Source organism: Macrotis lagotis, chromosome 5 (assembly GCF_037893015.1).
Source record: "Macrotis lagotis isolate mMagLag1 chromosome 5, bilby.v1.9.chrom.fasta, whole genome shotgun sequence".
In the NCBI taxonomy this organism is placed as follows: domain Eukaryota; kingdom Metazoa; phylum Chordata; class Mammalia; order Peramelemorphia; family Peramelidae; genus Macrotis; species Macrotis lagotis.
Window position 1 is genome coordinate 216,100,209 of NC_133662.1, and position 24,632 is coordinate 216,124,840.

Here is a 24,632-nt window from a genome sequence, read left to right on the forward strand (position 1 = left end):
CACCATACTAGCTTCTTCAGACTAGGTGGTAAGGATCTCAAAGGTTTGAGTTGACTGGACAAATTGGAAAGCAAAATATTCAGGTTCAAGTCCTAGCTCTCTGGCTGAACTCTCTATCATGAGTTACTTCAGGTGAGTCACTTAACTGCTATGTGACTCAGTTATTTCATCTGGAAATGGAGCCTTTGTAGTCATTGTAATGATGTACACCCTCCTTCTAAGGAGGGTGTACATCAGTCCACCATTACATGAGGATGTACACGTACATAAACAGAAACTCAAGTGTTTGGGACTTTTGGAAAAATGGTGCTAGAGATTCACAGAATTAGCTGCCATTATACTCATTAGGACCAAGCCCTATACAAATATAATAACATTGGTCTAGAGAATTTCCAGGGAGGAAATTCCCTCTACCAAATCAGATCCCGAACACTCTTTAATGAATAGTCTTAGACTTGAGCTGATTCAGAGTAAATTCCCAGAACTAGGGGCACAATGCTAGACAACACCACAACACATGAATAATGATATTGTAAGAACAATCAACTGTGAAAGACAGATCACCACAATAACCAACTAGAATTCCAAACAATTCATGGTGAAACATGGCAGGCATCTTCTGACCCAGAATTTATGATGGCAAAGAAGAGATCCGAGCACAGACTGAAGTATATGTATATATAAAACATACTCATACATTTAATGCATATATGTACATATAATACATAAGCATTGCATACACATATGTATGTGAATATTTGTATATATCAATATCTGTGCACATACCTATATCCATATCTCTTTCATCTCTTTCTCTGTCTCTATCTCTGGAAAGAGCCCATGTAGGAATTTGTTTTCTTGACTTTACATATTTGTAATTGGGGTTTTTCTTTCTCTTGATTTCCCACTGAGAAGAGGGGGTGTGACAGGGAGAGAGTATGGATCAGAAAATAAAATGAAATAAAATTTAGAAAAACATTCCTAGTTGCCTGAAGCGTAGCCAGGGTAAGTGATTTGCCTCGGTTACCCAGTTCGATCTCGGTCCCAGACTGGCTCCCTAAGCATTCTGTTATATAAAAGTCTATACAAGTTTAGAGTTGAACTGAGAAAACTCTGGTTCTAAAGGATACATTTTATTGGGAAGAAAATTTTGACATTTCTATTAAAAAACCCCAAAACTGGGAATGGGAGGGAGAAGACTCTATCTAAGATTTCCTTGTAACCCTTACCAAGAACAAAGATGAACCCCAAATGACTTTTCTGAGTCATCAAGGTTCTGCTTGAAAATGAGTTTTTCTGTTACTTGGATTACTGAGTGAAGGGGATGGGCTCTGGAGGAGGCAATGAATTAATGAATTAACTCATCTCTTACTCCCATAGGATAGGGATCATTTCTGCCCCCCTCCCCAATTCCCACAAAGACTCTATACCTTTGGGAGGGGGGCAGGAGAGAATAAATTAAGGACCTGGGACTGAAAGGGGTTTTTTTCCTGAATTTGATTTAATTTTCCTGGTTAAGGTTCCCAGATCCTCAGGGAGCCTCGGTCAGAAGCTCTGAACTCTTCAGAAGATGAGCACGTAACAAACAGGGAAGGTAATTACAGAAGAGGGTCTACGTGATTTCAGGAAAGGTCTTCTGGGAATGGGCCTCTAAAGAAGGGGGACATTGAAGGCAGACCTTGAAACAGCATCAAGTTAAGACCTAGTGGGAGGCTGAGATGGGAGCAAGAACATCCATCATCTGCTCCATAGCTAGTGACTTGTCCCTTTTTTGGTTTTCTTCCATGAAGCATTCTCAGATTAACCCCATTCAGTACTGATGAGTCCTTCACTAGGAATCCCCTTTCCTATCTAATCAGTTTTCACTTATTAATTTGCATTAATTTGCCACTGGGTAAATGTCAGTAGTTCACATTAATATCATTCTTTGAAGTATTTTCCATCATATCTCTTTAAGGTAGGCAGTGCAGGAACTATCAATCCCATTTTTTCACATGGGGAAATTGAGGTTCAAGAAATTGTGTCTTTCTCAAGGTCAAATAACCAGGAAGCATATGAGGTAGAATTAGAACTCTTTTTAAAATATGTTTACAACTATTATTCAAAGGAAAGCAGATGTGGTACAAATAACCAGTTGCAATTCCTTTGGGTCACTACCCAAATCTGGGGCATTTGGAGAAGGAGGAAGAGGAAGAGAAGAAGGAAGAGGAAGAAGAGGAGGAGAAGGGGAGACAGAGGGGGAAGAGGAAGAGGAGAAGGAGAAAGAAGAGGGGGAGTAAAAGGAAAAGGAAGTTCAGAAGGTACATAATTAGAATAGGACATTTGCTGTTAGTATAAGTAGACCAGGCAGAGACTTTAGAATGAAAGATTCCTAGAATTTCAGACCTGAAAGGGACCTCAGAGATCATCTATTCTTTCTTTTTTTTTTTAACATCCCCACTTTAGAGAAAAGGAGAAGGAGGATCTAAGACCACATAACTATTTAGAGGCAGAAGTGGAATTGGGACCCAGGTCTCCTGACTTTCAATTCAGTGCTTTTCAAACCAGACTAGGCTGTTGCTCCCTACTCAAATGAGAAGGTATATATAAAATGCTCTCTCTCTCTCTCTCTCTCTCTCTCTCTCTCTCTCTCTCTCTCTCTCTCTCTCTCTCTCTCTCTCTCTCTCTCTCTCTCTCTCTCTCCTTAGCTAGAGGATATGAATGAAGGAGGTTAACACTATAAGTTAAAATTCAGCTTGGCTCATCTGGTTGGCCCTGTCTTTCATGAGCATAATTAAGTGGAATAGATGCATCGACTGTACTGAAGTTAAATGATTACCCCAATCCATGTCATACCCACTCACCAAAGGCATCACCCAAGGTCCAACCCCAAGACCTCTTCTCTTTTTCCTTTATATTATCTCAGGTGGGAATCTCATGAGTTCCTAAGGGTTCAATGATCATCTCTATGCAGATAATTCTCAGGTTGATATATTCAGCACTGGACTTTCTCCTAACCAGCTCCATATCATCAACAGCCTTTTGGACATTTCAGATTTCAGGTAGTCTAGGCATCTCAAAATCAACATGTCCATATTCAAATTCATCATGTCTCCCCAAATCCCATTCTCTTCCACAATTTCCTATTATTCCTCCAAATCACCCAGTATCACATTTTTGATGCCTCGTCCTCACTCACCCCACATATATAATCTGTTGCCGAATCTTAATGTTTCTACTTTAACAATACCATTTATATACATCCTCTTCACTCACACAGCTACTACAGTGTCTCATCACCTCTTACCTAGTCAATTGTAAGAACCTTCTAATTCTTCTCTCTGACTCATGTCTCTCCCCTCCAATCTGATTTCCACTCAGCTGCCAAAGTGATTTTCCTAAAGCACAGGTCTATTTACTAAGTCTCTTAGCTGCCTCGCAGTCAGGCACATAAGAAATGCTAATACATGCTTGTGGTTAATGATGATGAATGGGAATTATAGATCATCCAGGCCATCCTTCCCATTTGACAGGAATTTGAGCTAGAGGTATCATAGAGGACTTGTTCAAGGTCACTCAGTGAGTTAATAGGTTTGGACATAGACTTTTGAGTCCAAGTTCAGTGGTCTTTCCATTATATCAAGGCTTAGAGACTTTATTTCTTTCTAGCCTTATTGGGAGGCCATTTTATAGCTCATGAATCTCCTCATCTTTTTCTCTTCAGTCCTGAGTTATGAATGCAGAGAGGCAAGGAGGACTTGAGAAATCCAAACTGCCCAACTTGCTTCTTGTGAACAAGTCTCTCTCTTTCTTTCTCTCTCTCTCTCATTCTGTCTCTCTGTCTCTCTCCTCCTCTCTCCCTCTCTCTCCTCTCCCCTATCTCTCTGTATGTCTCTGTCTTTGTCTCTGTCTCTCTGTTCAGCTAGAGGATGTGAAAGAAGGTTAACACTAGTAGTTCAAATGCAGCTTGGCTCATCTGATGGGTCCTGTCTTTCATCAGCATAATTAAGTGGAATAGATGTGTTGACCATCCTGAGGTTAAATACTGACTCCAAGTTTTGACAAACACAGTCAATTCTCAATTATCCATGTTAATGGAGAGGCATAGATAATCCTAAATTTCTTTCTGTCTGACTCTGGAATTTTATGAAGCATTTTATGACTTTTTAAAGGCAGATTTACCCTCTTGATTATGTACTACTGATGGATGATACTAAAATGAGTTTGGTTCCTGGGATACAATACTTACTGAGCAGAGGGGGTGGGGCATGCTGTGGATAATGGAGTGCTGAGCATGATACAGAGGTGGAAGCTGTGAAGTTTAGGTTTAAAGGAGAGATCATGGTGGCCTCTGTCCTTCTCAGGGACAAAAGATACTGAGAAGGCAGTATCCAGGATTTCAGATAGACACATTTCATATAGACACAGATATCCTTTACCATTGTTTTCAGGAAAGGTGATGCTCAGTTGCGCTGGGCTTGGGTAAGTCTCTTAACTTTTCTGTGTCTCAGTTTCCTCATCTGTCAATGACGATGTTAGACTACATGGTCTCTCAGGTCCCTTCCAGCTTTAAATTTGTGATCCTGGCTCTACTCAGTGGGGAGTATTACAAGTCAGTGTTTTTTGTCCTGAGTCTCTTGGGCAAATTTCATCTACTTGCCTTTGAGAGAAAATGGCAAAATCATGGTCATCTTCTAAGCCAAACACTGGTTTCCTGGGATACAAAGTTGTCTTGTCCTGTCCCAAGGGTCAGGTACCTAGACCAAAATTGAGTACTAATGGGAACAATCAAATATAAGTGCCTGGTATGTTTGTGGAACTTTCAGATAGCACAGTGAAAAGAGCTCTAGGCCTCAATTCAGGAAAACCTGAGTTCAAATCCAGCCTCAAATATTTCTTAGCTGAGTGACTCTAAGAAAGCCACTTTACCTTGTTTGCCTCAGTTTCCACATCTGTAGGATGAGTTAGAGAAGGAATGGCAACCCACACCAATACTTCAACCCCAATGGGGTTGAAGAGTTGAATGTGATGAAACTATTGAAAATTTCCAAATGAAACAATATGCCAAGATGCCTGGTATGGTTATAACCTTGAAGAGAATCATCTAGGAGCTTGAACTCAGTGCTAAAATCCCTGTTTAGCTCTTTCCATTTGGGTTTCCTGCAGCAGTCTTTTCCCCTAAGTCCTTTCCCCTTCCTAAAGTCCCTATTTCTATCTAGGCACCATCATCTTCCCATTATCTCTCATTCAACATAACCAACTTGACAATTGCCAAGGCCCATTGACTTCACCTTGCTTTTAACATAAATCCTATTCTCTCTTCTTATACTGTCACCATTTTAGTTCAGGTCCTCTTCTCACTCCAGTACATCTACTACTCAGTTGCCAAAATAGTTTTTCTAAAGCATAGATTTGACCCTGTAAAGCTCCAGTGGTTCCCTATTAACTATAGAATAAAAATTTTAAATACATTCTTTCATAGCCTGGTCTTCTTCTCATCTTTCCAGTCTTCTTACCTTAACACTCCTACACTTAGCTACACACTATCTTACACTCTCTCCTTCCATGTACTCTTCAATCCAGTGACACTGGCTTCCTGACTGTCCAGGTATTTTCACTGGCTGTCCCCCTCCTCCTCCTACCAAGTCTAGAATGTTCTCCTTCCTCTTCTCTACCTTCTGGCTTCCTTGGCTTCCTTCAAGTCCCAGCTAAAATTTCACTTTCTACCTGAAGTTTTTTCCTTATTCTAGTTCTTTCTCTATTTCAATTAATGATAGGACAACTTTCTAGTCTGTATAGATTGCCAACAAAAGTGAAACAGAGCTTGCCCTCAAGGAGCTTACATTCCAACAACATATGCATGAATAAGAATATACAGAATATATTTGAATGCAAAATGAATGGGAGTTAGTTTGGGGAGGAAGGGTACTTCCTACTTGATAAGCTATTTGTATGTTGGCTCCCTGTTAGGCTGTGAGCTCCTCAGGCATAGGGGCTGTCTCTTGTCTTCCTTTCTGATATCTAGTGATTATCATGATACTTGTTTGACACTGACAGACTGATAGTATTGTTACCCTGTCTTCTGGCTTAATGGTCCATTTTCCTTCCCTGGTTTATTTTCCAAGACTCTTCCCCCCCTCTCCTCAGACCCTCCTCATAAAAGGCAACATGATGGGGGTGGGGTGGGGATATACACTAGACCTGGAGTTAGAGGGTTTGGGTTTGAATCCTGGCTTGGCCATTTACTAGCCTATGACCAGGGCAAGTCATTTAATCACTATGTTTCTTCAACTGCAAGAAAAGGACATTGGATTAGATGGCCTCAAAAGTCCTATCCAACTATAAAATTAAGATTTCATGAATTCCCAGAGAGGCCTAATAGTGAAAAAAAGATTTCCATGCTCCTTGATAGAGATTTGAACTTAGCATCTCTTTTTTAAAAAATCTCAGTATGTCAGAACATAGACTCCTGGGATTTGGACTTTAAGGAGTGTGCCAGTCCTTTTTAATGACCATCTACTCAAAGGAATATGGGAATTGGAGATGGAAAGGGCCTTAGAGATATTTTAGTTCAAATCCCTCCTTTTACATATGAGAACAATTAAGGGATTCTTTTTAAAAATTATTTTATATTTTTCTAACTACCATGAAATTGGTAATTTTTACCAGTCTTTTTTTTTTGGCCAGGTTTTGCCTTTACATTTTTCTCCCTCCCTTCCTTCCCTCCCCTCCTTCCCTCCCCTCTCCCCCAACAAAAGGCAATCTGATATAGGATCTACATTTATAACCATGTAAAGCAGGAATATTTAACCTGTATTTCATGAACTCATGATTTAAAAACTGTATTTTGATACCTGTACTCCAATAATTAATTCCCTTCCTAATTCTATATATTTCATTTTATGATTTTAAAAATATTATTCTAAAATAGGGATTCATTTTTATTGTTAAGTTGTTTTAGTCATGGGTTTTCTTGACAAAGATGACTGGAATGGTTCTTCTCCAACTCATTTAGCAGATAAGGAAACAGAGATAAATAGGATTAAGCAACTTGTCCAGGGTCACACTGCTAGTGAGTGCCTGAGACTGGATTTGAACTCAGGTTTCCCAACTCCAGGCTTGGCACTCTATCCATTGTGTCACCTAGCTGCCCAAGGTTGCATAGGCTTCACCAAAGCCAAATGGTTGATGATACAAAGAATATCTATCCTAAGATTTGAGGGAACTCATCCAAATTCATATGACTGGGCAGTAACAGAGCCAGAATTCAACCTTTAGGTTGCTGACTTCTAGTCCAGTAAGTAGTCTTTCCCATGTGTCTCAATTGTCACACTAGTCAGCAGTCTTAAGGAGACATCAGGAGATGAAGTTTCCATCCTCAGGGAAGGCAGCAGAAGACCACTCAGACTTGGGCATGTTTCACCATGAGGCTCAGAGAAACCTACTGCTTTATTTTCGGTTAAATCCATGCAAGGACTTAAGAGGTCACACAGTCCAAGCTCTTCATTTTATAGAGGGCCCAGGAAGGGCAAAATGGTTAATTTATGGTTAGGACCAATTGACATGGATAACATAGATAATAATTAACAATGCTAGAATCTGAACTCAGGTCTTTTAACCTTAAAATCAAGGTACTTTTCTTACCCCACTGCTAATAGACTCCTTTTGGTTTCCACCTGTTCATAGGGATCATTCTCAGCTAGACTCATAGTAAGTGCTTTTTATTTCTTTTATCCTCTTTAAACACATTCTAGTTTCAGTTTGGTGCTATGGAAAACCCACTGGATGAGTTCTAATTCCAGCTCTTACTTCAAGTAATCAATCAACAAACATTTATTAAATACTTACCTTGTGCCAGAGCTGGGGATACAAAGACAAAAGTGAAATAGAGCCTGCCCTTAGTGAGCTTGCATTCCAACAACATGCATATAAATAAATGCAACCAGAATACATTTGAATACAAAATAAATTGAGTTAGTTTGGGGAGGAGGGCACCTATTTCCTGAGTGACTTTGGACAAGCCTCCTGACCACTTTTGGTTTTGAACTAGAGATGACTTCCAGCTCTAAATCCATGATTCTAAAGTAACTAGAAAGTAAGTAGAAAGTAACTCCTAGAAGTCAAGGATCTTGTCTTCGCACCTCCACCACTCTCCAGAGTTCTATACACTGAATCCAGTAAATGTTTTGTAGGTTTTTGTTGAAGAGACGCCTGCATGACTAATCTAATAAAACTCATGTGCAGTTTGTTTATTTTTTAAATTATTAATCCCAGGTCACTTCCCTGCCCAGCTGCTGTGTGTGTTCAGCAAATCCTAACCACTGTAATTTCCAAAACATCCTAAGCAAAACATAATTAGGAATGAAAATCTGCTATCCAACCGAGATAACATTAAGTAAAAAGCTATTCATATGGAAACACATTCCTCCATGTGTGTGTGAGCAGAACTTCATTCGTCAACCATTTCCAATGGGAGTCTCCTTCCTACCTGGCCCTCAGAGGCTAAGCCATGGATATTTGTCATTGGGAAGAATGCCTTCAAGCAAAGTCTCTTTGGTACACCCCATCTTTCCTTTATATCTGGTTTTATTCTCTGTGTTATCACTTACATGGGGGTTTGTCTATGTGCTTTTGGGGGTGGTAAAATCCCTGAGAGTATGTCTTGTTTCACAGCTATCTCTGTTCTAGCACAGTAATAATTACCTAAAAGTCAATTTAATCATGTTTGTTGATTGACTAAATGAATGTCATTACTTTTGGAAAGAGTTCAACATGGCTTTGCCATATGCTGAATTCTGTTTTCTAGTAAATTGTTTTAGAAAAATAGGTTGCTGCACATGCTTGCCTTTGGGCTTGATTTATTATTTTTTCTCTCTCCCTACATACCTTCATACTTTATTAATAATTGATGCAACCTTGTACACCTATTGATGATTACATATTGATGACTATATGATTATCTGAAAGTTTACCCTGGATTGAATTTTAGTACTTCTGCAGGTGTTAATTTCTTTGTTCCTCCAAACTACCCTGTGAGATAGATGAGGAAGCCATTATTGGTGACATGATTGACCCACCGTCACATAGTCAATAAGTGGTAGGTGTGGTACTAGAGTTGAAGTCTCCTTGATTCTCAGTCCAGTGGACTTTCCAGTAGACTACAATGCTCCTTTCAAAGCTTGTGAACCTCAAGGTTCATAGAATGGTACCAATTCTCTACACTATGAATACCATTAGATGCCATTTATCAATGCTGTTAGTCATAGAGAGACAAAATGGACCATCTATATTATGAAACTGAGAGAAAAATTTTAAATGTTTTCCCCTCCTTTAGTCTTCTCCCTAAATAAAGCAAGTCAAGGGAGGATGATGATGGGAAAGGGCATGGGAAAGGAGAACTAGTCAAGGCCTGGGTATTCATGTGAGCAAAGAGAAATTTTTTGACACCAGTCACCAAGGATACACAGCTCCACTGATTCTTTTGAATAACATATATACATATACATATACACAAAGTCTAGTTTTTAAAAATAGTAATCTTTCCTGCACAGGTCTGGTCTTGTTTAATTTATGCAGGCAACATAGAAACTCATCTTTCCATAATAAACTGAACTTTTTATGGTTTTCATGAATTTTCTGATTACACATGAATACACACACACACACACACACACACACACACACACAAACACACTGATTCTGATGGTCTAAGAAAGGCAGTGGGAGAACAAAACAATCAGGTAAATGCCCTTCTCCAATGGAAAAATCTCTATGTGATACTAGAGCCCTTAGTGGAATTGTCAAGAGCTTAGGCCACTGCTGCTACCTCCATTTCCCAGAAAAATATCCAATTATTCCATCAGGTAATACCCAGATGCTTTCAAGATGTCAACTGAGATTAGAGAATTATTCCCATCCCTAACCCTAAGCATTGATCAGTTTCTTTTTTCTGTCCAAGTCTCATCTTCCCAGGGCAGCAAATGTCCCTCAGGGGAGGGAGGAATAGGGACAAGGCAAAAAAAAAAAAAATAGGAAGGCTCGTTTTATCAGGAGCCTGAAAATGAATGAGGCCATACAAATGGAATTCAGGCGGAACAACCCAGTACCCGGCTGGCTGGGTGTTCTGCACCAATGGTCCCCTCTTTTCAGAGCCTTTCCCCCTCATTATAGCCAGCCTCTAACCTGGAGGGATAAGACTGGGACAAAAATTATAACCATCTGAGAACTAAAAAAAGGATGAGCAGGCAGACCACAGAATAGTGATGCTCTACTGAATTTCTCCTGACCCAGATGGGCATTTTAAGGAGCAACCTGTCATCTCTGGGTGACAGGCAGGGACCAGTGAGGTAGAACCCTGCGGACGAACACGACCCTCTGATTTCATTGCTAGTCTAGAAATGTGGCAAATGAGTCTGTCAGTCAACCTCGCATGCTGAGCACCCGCTGTAGGCACAGCCTGGCAGAGGGTACCATGCGAGGATTTTTTTAAAGAAATCTCTCCAATTCACTGCTTCTTGTTTGTTTTATTAAAAATATTACTTTTGTCATGTTAGTCTGTTCAAAATTCTTCAATGTTTCACCATTGCCAATAGGTAAAAGTTGAAATTCCTCAGCCAAGACAATGTTAATTGAGTATTTATCATGTCTCACACTGAAGATACCAATAAAAGAAAGCAAAATAGTCTTTGTGATCAAAGGGCTCACATTCTGATGAGGGAAGATCAAACAAAGGTGGGGGAAAGAAGAAGAAAGGATATTTATCGGCTGTGACAAGGTTTGGAAATTCAGTGGCGGGGGAAATAAGGGCAGGTCCATGCCAGTAAATGTTTAACAACTGGCTTCTGGAGGGGGATGTTTTTTCCTTTGACACACTTTATAGTTTAATCCACATTATCTATATTTTTCTGTACTGCTTTCTTAAGTCTAAGCAATCAACAAAATAAACCAATCCCCCATTAGGAGCTTTTTAATTTCTGAGGTGCAAATATTCATACTGATCATTTAACAATTGAATTTGAGCTGGTATGGGTTCTAGCACACCTTTAGGTGATTTGGATCAAGATAAAGCAAAAACTCAAAATTATCAGAGCCCGAATGGTTCCAGGGTCTTAGGCCAATTTCTTGAGTATTTGCCTTCAGACATGACAGGTGTGCTCATAAAGGCAGCTGGATACTTTGTAAAGGAATAAGCTTTAGGCAGTCAGAAGATCTGAGTTCTAATCTTGGTTCTTGTATTAATTGATGTGATCTTGAGGAAATCATTTACTCTGCTTCCTCATGTGTAAAATAAGGGGGCTATATGAAATGATCTCTCTGAGGTGCCTTCCCATTCTATCACAATGCACTTAGAAGGAAGATTCCCAGCCTCTGGAATACCAGCTACAAGGGGCCACCCTATTTCTACAACAAATCATCATATCCTCTACCTTCCCCCTTTTCTCTTATGTTTCAGAATTAATCTAAGACATGGGCTAATTAATCTAAGGCTAGAAGGGTCTCACAGAAGAAAGACCAGGTCTCTTTACACAAAACCCCATTCTCAATTTCCAGATGGGATAGAAAGGGACCATTACATCTCAATCCAAGTCTCCAAATAAATAAAACAAAAACGATAGCTTTTTGATCTGACCAAGACAAGGGTGATCTTTAATTCAGTTAGTTCCTATTCATGGCCTCAAGTGGATATTTGACAAGTCTGAGTTTTTGGCTTGGGGTATAAAAGGATAACTGGGGAATAAAAGCATAGGATTTAGGACTGGAAAGCACCTAAGAAGCTTACAAAGCTCGTTTTGCACAATAATCTGAAGTATAAGTAGTATTTCTCCAATTTTTTGCTTATTCAGCTGAAAGAGGTAGTTATTTTCATAGTCACACAACTATGAAGTATTAGAAGCTAGATTTGAACCCAAGAACTGTGACTCCAAGTCAGTTGCTCTTTTCTGTTATACCACCATTAAAGGTGGTATATCCTTACCATTAAAATGGGCAGCCTCTGCCACCTGTGTGATAAGATGAAGAGATCTTTGACTACTGAACTGTCGGTTAACTTCACTAATAAAATCTGACTGTTTTTATTTTTCTCCCTCAATAACTGTGCAGTCTCCAGCAATGAAACAATCCCAGGAGAGTTTTACCTCCCTAGAGGTCAAAGAGACTAAGGAATCTACCTGGGTTTGGACAAGTCACAAGAAGACTGGAATGACATTGTCCGCCAGTTAAATCGCATTAAGGGTCTACTTTGTGCCACTCATTGTGTTGGGAATACAAAGAAAGATAAAAACAGTCCCAGGTCTCAAGGAACTCACAAATGAATGGATGAGACAACATGTAAAGAACTACGTATAAACAAGATATAGAGAGGAGAAATTGGAGATAACTGACAGAAAGAAGGCACTAAATTAAGGGGGAACTGAGAGATGATTTTTGCAGAATATGGAACTTAAGCTGATACTAGAAGGAAATCAGAGAAGCTTGAGGCAGACATGAGGGGAACATGCCAGATATGGGGATCAGCTTGGAATACCTGAGTATCTTATGTGGGGACAGCATGGTTGCCAGTGTCATTGGATAGAAGAATATTTGGGAAGGAGAATAGAATATGGGGAAAGAAAGGAACGTATAATCCATTATTAATGTGCTAATCACTTTACAAATATTATTTCATTTGATCCTTACAACACTGGGAGGTAGGTGCCCATTTGCCAGCTGAGGAAACTGAGGCAGAGGAGAAGTAACTCCCTTAGGATCACACAACTATTAAGTGTCTAAAGCTACATTTGAACTCAGGTCTTTGGACTGATACTGAACACTGAACCAGTGTTCTATCCATTTCACTTCTAGGGGTAAGGTGTAATAATTTAGGTTAAGGTGATATAAGGTACAATAAGACTGGAAAGGCAGAAGGAGTCAGGTCCAGGAAGCAATATGGAGCCACTCTACTTGAGTGATTGGGGGGAATAGACATGGTCACACAGGCTTGACAGTTGAGTGGAGAATGGAAGGATGAATTGAAATGGGAAGAGGGTCAAGGCAGGGAGATCAACTTCAGTGGTTACTGACTTTTCTGTCATTAGGAAGCCCTAACTGCCCTCCAGGTCCAGGCTTGCACTACTACCCCCCTTTCCCAGCATCCTTCTCTCGCCATCCTCTGACCAGAGCTTGGTCCTCAGTGAAGTATGAGTAGAACAGACTCAAAGGTCCCGGGTGCTGGGATGGCAGGGTCCTGGTCCACTCACTTTTTCTCATAGACATAAATCAGGGACTTGTTTTACCCCAGAGCACACATTCCTTTTTCTCTCCTGCTAAAACAAACTTCTATTTCATCCCTTCTGGAGAGGCTCATTTAATAGCGTGTGAAATGAAATGTCAACAAGAATTAGAACAAATGGCGTCGTAATCCCCAGTAGATGACAGGCTGCTGTGGGAGCAGTCATTTCAGCAGCCCCAGCAGAGAAGAACAACCGACGGAGGGGGGAACCCCACAGGCTCTGGTCCAGGAAAGGGGTGCTTGGAGAAATCTGGGCAGTCCCCGAGTTTCTGTCACTTACGGGATCTCTGAATCTTTCATGGAAGAGCACTGATTGATCTCTGACTTCCGTTTGCTACACAATTAATAAGGGCAAATGTACCCAGGGACTGGGATCAAAGAGAGCAGAGCTAGAAATGTGGGGTGCCCAGACATTGCCTGGCAGATAAGGCTGCTTATTGAATGACTACTGATAGTAGACCTACTGTCAATAATGAAAATAACCATCACTAGTTTAGTACTATTTACTTTTTTTTTTTTTAGGTTTTTCTTGCAAGGCAAATGGGGTTAAGTGGCTTGCCCAAGGCTACACAGCTAGGGAATTATTAAGTGTCTGAGACCGGATTTGAACCCAGGTACTCCTGACTCCAGGGCCAGGGCTTTATCCACTACACCACCTAGCTGCCCCACTATTTACTTTTAAAGGTGGGTTTGCAGGAATCTCTTTATTCTAGATCAGCTAAGTGACTCCTAAACCTAAAGTCTGGAAAACCTGAGTTCAAATCTAGCATCAGATACATTCTTGTCATGAGACCCTGGGCAAGTCTCTTAACCTCTGTTTGCCTCAGTTTCCTCACCTGTAAGATGGGGAGAATAACATTGTGAGCATCAAATGAAATAATATTTGTAAAGTACTAACACTGTACAAAGGGCTGGCACATAGTAGATGTTTAATGAATATTTACTTCCTTTGCCTCCCATCTAAGTGTGATATTATTTGTTTTTAATGCTTATGGACACAAGTTACATCTAGTGACATCCAGGTGACAATGTCTTATTTATTTATTTTTTTTTATTGGCAAGGCAATGGGGTTAAGTGACTTGCTCAAGGTCAGGTAAGTATTAAGTATCTGAGGCCGAATTTGAACTCAGGTCTTTCTGACTCCAGAGCCGATGCTCTATCCATTGCTCTATCCTAGCTTCCCTGTGGCCATGTCTCAAAGCTCCTTCCAGCTCTAAAATTCATTTTAACCATGCCCATTTAATATGAATCTTGACTCTTAGGTGACAGAGTGGCTAAACCACTGGATTTGAAGTGAGAAAGAGCTGAGTGCTGGTTGTGTGACACAGATCACCCTTCTCTGCCTCAGTTTCCCCATCAGTGAAAAGGAAATGATAATAGGACCTGCTTTACCAAATTATTGCCAGGGCCAAATGAGGTACATGTAAAGCACTTTGCATATCTTAATGTAATAGTTCTTGTTATTTAATTTCTCTGGGCTTCAGTTTCCTCATCTGTAAAATGGGGATTAAAATACTGTATTACTTGCTATGTCTACCTTGGGGAGCAAATGAAGTAATTCAAGGGGAAAAGATTTTGTAAATTGCAAGATAGGAGAGAAGTGTAGAGGATTATTATGAACAATGCTTAGGCAAGAAAGGACAGTAAGCATAAATGAATAAAAGCATGAATAGGGTCTGAAGTGTTGAAATGTCAAGAGGATGTGTTAGATAGGAAAGACTACCTGGAGGAGGTAAGTTAAGAAGGTAGAGGTAGGGAGGAAAATCAAGAGTCACTGAGAATAAGGATTGTTTTGAGTAGGGTGAATGAACTAAACTGGTTGGAGTAGAGAGCTGTATAGCCCCACTAAAGAAAAAGAAAGTGGTAGAAAATGTTGGTTCCAGAACTTTATCAGGGGCAGCTAGATTGGTTCTGAGCCATCTCTTCCTTCTCATGTGGACTGTTCTGCAGCAGGTTGTAGATGAGGAAGACCCATTTGACTTCATCTTCCTCCCCTTCTCCATAATATGGCTCAGATGGTCAAGAGGAGAGAATAGAGGTGAGAAGACCTGGTCCTAATTCTAGGTGACCTTGAAAATAACTTTGTTTTACAATTTTACCTTATAGAAGAGAGAAAAGAATCATCCTGACCTTTTGCCTCTCATAGGAATTTCTTTTCCCCTCTATAATAAAAATAACTAGCATTTATACACCATTTTAAAGTTAACCAAAGGCTTTACAAATATTATCTCACTTGATCCACACAATCACTCTGGAAGACAGGTACTATTGTGATTCTCCTTTTATAAATGAATAAACTGAATCACAAAGAGGTTAAGTGGTCTACCTAGGTTCACACAGAGAGGGAGCATTTGAGGATGGATTCAAACTCAGGTCCTTCTGATCCAAGTCCAGTACTCTGTACTTCTGTCATCTTCCCTACCACAGCTTAGCCTAAAGGATTCCCATTACCATTTACCCAAATTTACTTTGGCAGCATTTTCCCTAGAGAGATACTCAGAGAATGACAGGATGATATAAGTGTAACAGTAAAGCCTTAGAAATCCCTCCCCCTTTCAAGTCTCAGTTTCTATATTTACAAAATAGTGGGGTTCAACATGATTGCTAGCGCTTCTTCCAGCTCTCTAAATCTATGATGCTGTGTTCTAGGTCATACAACCCGTTGATCCACAATTTTACCCATGAGGATGCTGAGGTACAGCCAGGAGAAATTTACTCAGTCACATAGCTAGTTTTAGGAAGAATGAGGACAGAAGTCCAGGTTTTCTGATGCCCTATCTATGCTGGGATAGTTTTACAATGCAATTGCTGTCTCCAAGGGAAGAAGGTACTAGAGTATTGGGTTTGTCGTGATAGCATATGTGCTCTAGATAGCAGACAGCAGAATGCTGTGATTTTTATCCTTTTTCAGAAGAAGCACTTGGACATTCCCACGACAAGCCACACAATTTGGGGGGAGGGGGATGCTAAAACAAACCCAGGTCTCTTGGTGATTACCTTTCATTAGCTGCAAACAGCCTCTGCTTAGCAGACTTTCATAAAGGCCTAAATCTGTCAGGAAAAAATAAAGACAGGGCTCTCATCCATCTTCCCGACAACTATTTATTAAACTCATTATTATGTAAATACAGAAGAGGAGGGAAAACAACATTAAAAAAATCAAGTCAACCCAGGCACCCCTCCACCGGGGATGGGATGCAATAGGCCAGGGTGTGTGGGGAGGAGGTGGGCAGCTTTCAAGGTCCCTGCCTTCATAGAAGCTGCCCGTCTCTAGGGAGGTAGACTGGAGATCACTCCCCATCCCGGACACCAGAGGGGAGGGATGAGTGGAAGGAAGGAAGAACCACAGGCACTATCTCCAACTCCTGAGTACCGATGGCCTCACATTTGCAAGCAGGAGTTCCAGTTCCTGACCTGCCATTGTGACTCCCCTCTCTGCACAGGGCCCCAATTAATGAAAGGTTAGGAAGCAATTAAAAATCCTAATGGTGCCCTTTATTGCAGCAGGAGGAGAGCTTCTTTGTCCTTGCTCTCTCTACACTCTCCTCCTCTGCAGCCCCCAAACTCCCTTGGGCCCCCTCTTTCTGGGGATGGTGTTCTCAATGGAGTCCTTGCTTGACCTTTTCAGAAGACAAACAAATAAATAGAGCAACCCCCTACCTCCTTCCCCACCTCCATCCTGTTCTCCAACATGCTAGCTAGAGGTAGAGGACCAGTTTATGTGCCAGAGGTGAGCCAGGCAGCCTGCCCATCCAAGTGCAGCTGCAATAGTTTTGTAGAATTTGCTATTTACTTAGGTATTCACTAGGCAAACATTCTCTTAAATGTCTACTCTGTGGAGTACCCAACACGAGATGCTAGGGGATGTGTATCTATAAATATGACAGAGATTCTGCCTTCACTGTGCCTACAGTCTACCAAAGGGGATGACACATATACAGATGAACTGATTAGAAAAGGGTAAATGAATAAAAAGTAAATACACCATATAATGTGCTTTGAGATCAGATGAGGGCAGATGTGATAGTATTATAGAATTCATCAATCATTCATCTATTTCCCAAACACCTGTCATTGTTTTAGTGCATACTAGTGCAACGTGCAGTACTAGAAGCTAGGCATTGCTAGGGACTACGGGAGATGGGGCGATGAATCATATGCTGTCCCTGTCCTCTAGGAGTTTACAATCTACTGGACAAGAAGGACAAGCTATTTACCCCAGAAAAATAGAATGTAACTTGGAATAAGATAAGAGACATACACACACACAGACACACAGATAAGACAGACAGACAGACAGACAGAGACAGAGAGACAGAGAGAGAGAGACAGTCAGACCGAGATAGAGACACAGAGAGAGACAGAGAGTGAGAGTAGAGCAGAGGAGAGAGTATAGAGAAAGAGGAAGAGAGAGAACAGAGATTCGGTCAGAAAGACTTCCTAGGAGGTGACATTTAAACTTGGCTTTGATTGGTATACCAACAATAGGGAGATGTTCTAGGTTTTAAAAGCAGCATAAACAAAGGCATAAAAATGAGGGAGCTTGTGATGTCCTTGGACATAGCAAGTCACCCCATGTGATAGCACTATGGAGCCTCCTTACTTTGAGACTTAATCATAATATCTGTATACATTTCTGCATTCAATGAACTTTTATTAAGCTCTTTCTGGATGCAAAGAAATATATTAGGTGAGTGCCAATTCCTCTAGGTATTTTATTCAAATGGAAGAAAAAATATAACAGCTACATCATACAGCCATATAAGTGAAGTTATATAACAAGTGGATAAAATGTCAGACCTGGAGTCAGGAAGACTCCTTCCTGAGTTCAATTCTAGCCTCAGACACTTATTAGTTGGGTGAGCCTGGACAAGTCACTTAATCCCATTTACCTCAGTTTTCTCACCTGTCAAATTAGCTGGAGAAGGGAATGACAAATCATTCTAGTATCTTCCCCAAGAAAATCCCCCAAAAGTCTGAAATGACTGAGCAACAATAATATTATATAAATGGCATCTTTCAAGCATGTTGAAGTCTTATTGTCTGACCATTTGGTTCTAGTGCTTACCAAATATAGCTCATTTCTCTAGACCCTCTCATGAAGTTGTCTGATGCAATTTAACCCACAGCCACTTCTAAATCAGGTCTTGAGAGCCCAACATCAAAATGCTTTGTTTCATGTGGGTCCACCTTTTCCCTCCACAATGGTGCCTCCTCCTTCCTTGTAACCCATTTGCTGACTTAGATCTGTCCATCTTTGGGTACATTGGTTTAAGTTCACTGATAGACTTAAAAATTGTTGCCTCCTTCTGTGCATATCCAATATCTCTATGTCTTCTCTTGAATCCTCTTCTGAATTCCTAATTTGCTTCTCAAATTGCCACAGGATATCTCTTCCCAGATTTCTCACCTCAGGTTCAATATATCAAACTGAGCTTGCTAGTTTCCCACTGAAACTTGCTGTTTCTTCCAATTTCTCTTTTTCTGTCTAGGGTATCACCATTCACTTAGTCTCCCATATTTGGGGTCAATGATACTTGTTTTACCTACTCGCCAGGCTTGTCTTAGTTTTTTGATAATATAGAAACTTTGAAAAACATAAAGAATAATATAAACATGACTTCTAATTATATCAATGGCCAGAGATAGGGATGTGATTGGGAAGCCCTAGACTGCTAGCTCATAGAGAGATTAAACCTATGACCTTAACCTTATTAATGTAGGGTTTCCCATCATGGTGTGGTACATGCAGTAGGAGCCTAATGAATACTTCTTGAATATGAAACTGATAAATGGAAGAGTGAACAAAGTGCAGATTTGGAATTTTAAAAAGCTGAGTTCAAATTCTGTCTGAAATAATAGCTATATGACTCTGTCAAGATCATTTGGCCTTTCTCAATCTTAGTTTACTCATCTGTAAAATGGGGATAATAGTTATACCTATTGCATAGATGTGGCTAAGGCAGGGAATGAGATAAGATGTATAATGCTTTGAAAACCTTTGAATGTTATGTGATATTTATATTTGATAACATATTATCAATTGGTAAATACATATAATATATAATTATATTATAATTATATATCATATTATTATTATTATAAATGAAGAATAAGGAAGGTTTAAGTAAGCAGAAATGTAAAAGACAGACTTGGCAGTTGTACTTGACCACAAACTAAACATATATGCCAGCACTATAATGCTTTGATGACCCTGTGATCTCATTAAAACAACAGACTATACTCTTATCATGTCTTCTCATGCTTTAGTTCCTATCTGTGTCTTTTTGTAAAAAACTCATGGTGGGGAGGGAAGACATCACATTCAAAAGAAACCATCCTTTAGATCCCATGGCATTTTCATGGAAAGCCAATGGAGTACATGGTTTGTCCACTGGTTATCTCTGGATTCAAATCCTGCCTCAGGAATTTGATAGCTATAGGACCCCAGATGAATCATTTAACTTTTCTCTGCCTCGGTCTCATTAATTTTAAAATGAGGACACAAGAGCATGTCTTCAAAGGGCTGTTGGGAAGATCAAATGAAAAGGGGGAGAGAACAAGCATTTATTAAGTGCTTACTATATGTAATGTGCCAAGTGACTTAAAAATATTATCTCATTTGATCCTTAAAACAATCCTGCAAAGTAAATACTATTGATTACTCCATTTTACAGTTGAAGAAAATGAAGTAGACAGAGGTTAAGTGACTTGCCCTAGGGTCCACTAGTAGTAAGTATCTGAGGTCAGATTCGAATTTGGATATTCCTGACTTCAGGACAAGCACTTTAGCCTTTGTATCACCTAATTACTTTTAATGTAAGTAAAGCACTCTGTGAACCTTAAAGTACTATATAAATATGAAATATTTTATCACTAGGAATTATTTTCGTTTAATCAGCAATAAGTAGTGTGTGGAATCTTGCGTTCTTGTATTGACCTTTCAGGTAATTGGTTTAAAAAATTGCTATAGACTATTGTTTGCAACATCCTACATTTTCTCTTCTCACACTTTCAACAAGAATGTCCTGGAGATATATAGATTATCCTATAAAGGTTTTATTAGAAAGAGTGAGTAGCACATGGATCACTAGTTAATATTTTCTTTAATCATATGTTTCAACACTAATAAGATACATTTTCCCCTGATTTCATACCTTCTACTTTAAAAAAAATGTTGAAAAATTACTCTCAAAAATTGGGTCATCTTCAGGGCACCCTTGTGTGTAAATATACTTGGTCTTCTCTAATTGCTTTTCCAATCTTTGTTTTTTATAGTGTAATTTCTATTGGTTCATTTAGCAAAAAAGGGACTGTGATATAGAGCAACAATGATAGTTTTATTGCCATAACCGAACAAAAGAATTGGTTACTGAACTCTTGGCAGATCTTTTCCACTTTTTTGCTTCTTGTTAGTCTCTTTTCAGTTTCATTCTTAAAATACTCTTGGGAAGAAATCACTTATTTGACTTTCTTGAAAAGCTTTCTAAAAATATTATTTTTTAAACTTCCTACTGCTTTATGAGTTCATAATCATGATCTTCTCCTACCTTCTTCCATAGTATTTTGCTGATGAGTTTATATTTTAAACCATTGTTTGTCCTCTCTCTCTGCTTGGCAAGGCATTATAGAATTTGAGAACTGGAATTTTCGCATTTTAGTTCTTTCTTCTATTGATTTTTATTTTGGTTCTAACAAGTTGGTGGTCTGACTATACACAGACAGCTGATTCAGGAATGACTCCCACATGAATAACCAGTTGTTTCTATCAGAATATAACTCATTTCATTTTTTGTGATATATTTTGATTCTTATTTCAAGTACATTCTAATGCTCTTCCAGAAGAAATATAGTCAAATCCCTATTAGTGCAAATAAAGAATCTAGTTCAATGGTTATATTATTCAAATTTGCATTTTATATTTACTTGGGTTAGAATCAATGATTGTGCTTTACATGTTTACAAATTTAATTATGAAAATTCAAATATATGCTACCACTTCACAGAATTCAACATTCACACTAATCAGGACACAACTGTGTTCCTAATCTCTGGCCATGAAGCCTGTGGATTTGCTCCTTTCTTACTTTTGAACCATGCTTTCAAGCATCCTTTTTTCACTGTCTTCTTACCTCCCATATGCCTATCTCTACACTGTAGTCACAGCAAGCATTAGAGTAAATGCTGATTTCATTTGGAGAGTTTTATTGAACTCCTTGTATCATTTCTCCAATTCTTCATCCTGTGCAACAAGTATTCCTGCACAAACTACAATGATATATGATTGTTTTCCAAATAATTTTTATGAGTACTGTAATACCACATGACCAAAATGTCTTCAGTTCAAAGCTGGCTTCAAATCCTAACTAGCTATGTAACCTTGGACCAGTCACTTAACCTTTGTTTGATTCTCATCTATAAATGGGAATAATAATTGCATCTACCTCCCAGGGCTGCAATGAAGATCAAATGAAATAATATTTGTAAAACATTTAGCATAGTGTCCAGAACATAGTAAGTGATTTATCAAATGCTAGATATTATTATTATTATTATTATTATTATCATTGTGCTACAAGAAATGTTTCCTTTTGCCTCAATGCATGATTGAAAACAAACTCTTACAATTCCTCAATTGGAAAAGAAAAATTTGAGAATCCTCCTATTCAGCTACAATTTCCCTTTGTCTTCTGTTTATTCATAGCAAGAAGATCAAGAGGGAAATGATGTTTCCAAGAGTATGTCACCAATATAATCACTGGACAAGGATTTTCAAGGACCTGTAGCTATATAACTGATCTTTAAAAAATATTCTCTCTCTTTTCATTTTTTTTGGATTTACTACTAATGTAATGACCATAGACATTTTAATATACAGAATAGAAAAGGAAAAACTATATGAATTCACCTACATGCTACAATTCAACTTCATGCACATGAGGTTAGGTTTTTAAAGTGAATATTAAATTTATCACAAAAGTGACAAAAATCACCCTGCTAGTTGAACATCTTTTAGTTTTTTCATTTATAATTTGTTTCATTCACACCTTTTCTTTCCTATTTTTAAAAATTATTATCATTAATTATCATCAATGATCATCATTAATTAAAATTAAAATTAATTAAAATTATTATCATTAATAACTAGTACACCACCTCCCATCATATACAATAAAATACAAGCAAAGCAAAACAATGTAATACATAGATTATATCTGAAAATGTATATCTCCTCCACTGTTAGTCCATCATCTCTTTGCCAACTGATGAGAAGCATGCTTCCTCATCAGATTTCTGAAGTTATGAATTGGTCATTTCATTGGTCAGAGTCCTGAAGCCTTTCAGAGGATTTGAACTCAGGATTTCATTGTTCTGAGTCTGTTGTTCTATCTCCTTCTGCCTCTTTTTTCAGCTGTGATGTGGAAAAGGGGTTGGATTAGATCAGTGATGTCATACACTCCCTGTGAGCCACACATCATTGGTGGTTTAGCAAACCACATTTTAAGATTATCTATGTTGTATTGTAAGCTTATTTATTTTATTAAACATTTTCCAATTACATTTTAATCAAGTTCTGGTCACATTGGGGAATTTTGCAGGCATCTTGTGACATCTCTGGTCTAGAAAATGATTTCTAAGATCCCAGTACATTATAATTTATCATTCATGTGTTTCCTCCTTTCATGCTCACTACAGTGAAGAAACCCTCTCCCCCAATACAAAATTAGCAGCTGTTCTCTAATTTATCATCATAGATAGTTGTCTGGGGACACGTAGAAGTTGGCAATCAATAAATCACTAACATTTATCAATTCTTAGTCTGGGCTGGTACCTGGACTGAGAGCTGGAGCTGCAAAGAAGATAGGTGGGGGCCTTGCCTTTAAGAGTCTTTTCTTCCCAAAGCCTAGCCTTTAGGCATCTTGAGGGACTCCCTGGATCTCAGGGTAGTTTCTTCATTGCCTTTCCCTTTAGCCCCGCCTGGTTCCTCTTTGTCTAATCTTATCAAATCATGAACAATTCATTCTTCTTATAATACTCCCCTAGAGATTGGCTGATTATTAATAAATACTGAATAGTGGGAACTTAGAAGGTTATGTAGCACTCAGGGTTTGTTAAAAGATTAAGCTATATCCTGGCACAACTGATCCTTGCCACCTTCATGCTTGCCAGCAAAGCTGTGACAGGGTTGGCATAATAGACAGAACTAAGGGGACAACAAGAACCTATAACAACTCAGATAATAGCAGATCCATGAACCTCAGGCCCACACCCCTGGCATGGGCCTGCCCCAAAGAACATTCGGTCAATTCTGTGATTTCTGGGATAACTTGTGAATTGTAAATGGAGTCAAAGAGGAAAAGGAAGAAGACAGGGACACTCGTGGTCTTCCCCTATAGGAACTGTGCCCCATATTCTCATGGATGCTTACTTGGTCAAGCCTAGGGATGCTATTGCATTCTTTTCTTCTCCTGTTCTACCTTTCTCCAAGAATGAATGTCTCTAAAGTACTAGTTCAGGATGGAAATTCTGGGTTAATTAATAATAGTCCACATTCTCAGACCCCAGAAAAGATTGTCCAGGTTTTTGTTCAATTGCAATAGCTCATTCCCCACAGCATCCATTATTCACCTTGGCATGAATCCAACATCCCCCAAGGTATCTAGGATACAATAGGCCCCATGGCTCCAGAGAGGTTTAACCAGATTCTTGCATACATTTAAAAGATAGCATTTCTTTCTTCCTAAATAATGGCTTTTTATCAACTGTTCATCAAGCAACTCTACATTCACTCCTTCTTTTTCTCTCTCTTCTCCACCTGACAATCTGGGGATGGATAAATCCTGTCCTATGTCATCAGGATGCAGGATCTCTGTAGAGGTTGGTGGCTCAATAGTGATTCTGCCAAATCACTTTTCAGAGAATTTATAGGCTCAGGTCCTGACTTTTCCTCCCCCATCAAAAGCACTAGGGGTAGATAACTTCATGAACAAAAACCACTTTGTTCTTTTAATCATCCCTAATCTAACTGCCACTCAGATGCCAAAATCATCTCCCTAAATCCTTATCTAATTCCTAGGATATTACTCCCCTGCTCAAGAAACTTTAGTAGCTCCCTACTACCAAAAGGATAAAATGCAGTCTTCACAGTTTAGCACATAAAACATTTCCCACAATTCAAAAGAACTCATGATAAAAATGTTATCCAAATTTAGAGAATGAACTAATGCAATCTGAATACAGATCAAAATATAATATTTTTCATTTTATTTTTTTGTCTGTTTTCTTTCACAACACAATATGGAAATATATTTTGTTTGATTGCACATATATCAGTCTATTACCATTTCAGGCAGGGGGGAAGGGAGGGAGACAGACAGATTTTGG

At 39.1% G+C, this 24,632-nt stretch overlaps 1 protein-coding gene across 1 annotated transcript in view; it reads right to left on the reverse strand.

The window, feature by feature from the left end:
• Nucleotides 1-24,632, reverse strand: part of KCND3 (potassium voltage-gated channel subfamily D member 3) — a 311,081-nt gene that overhangs the window by 239,118 nt on the left and 47,331 nt on the right. The window lies entirely within an intron of this gene.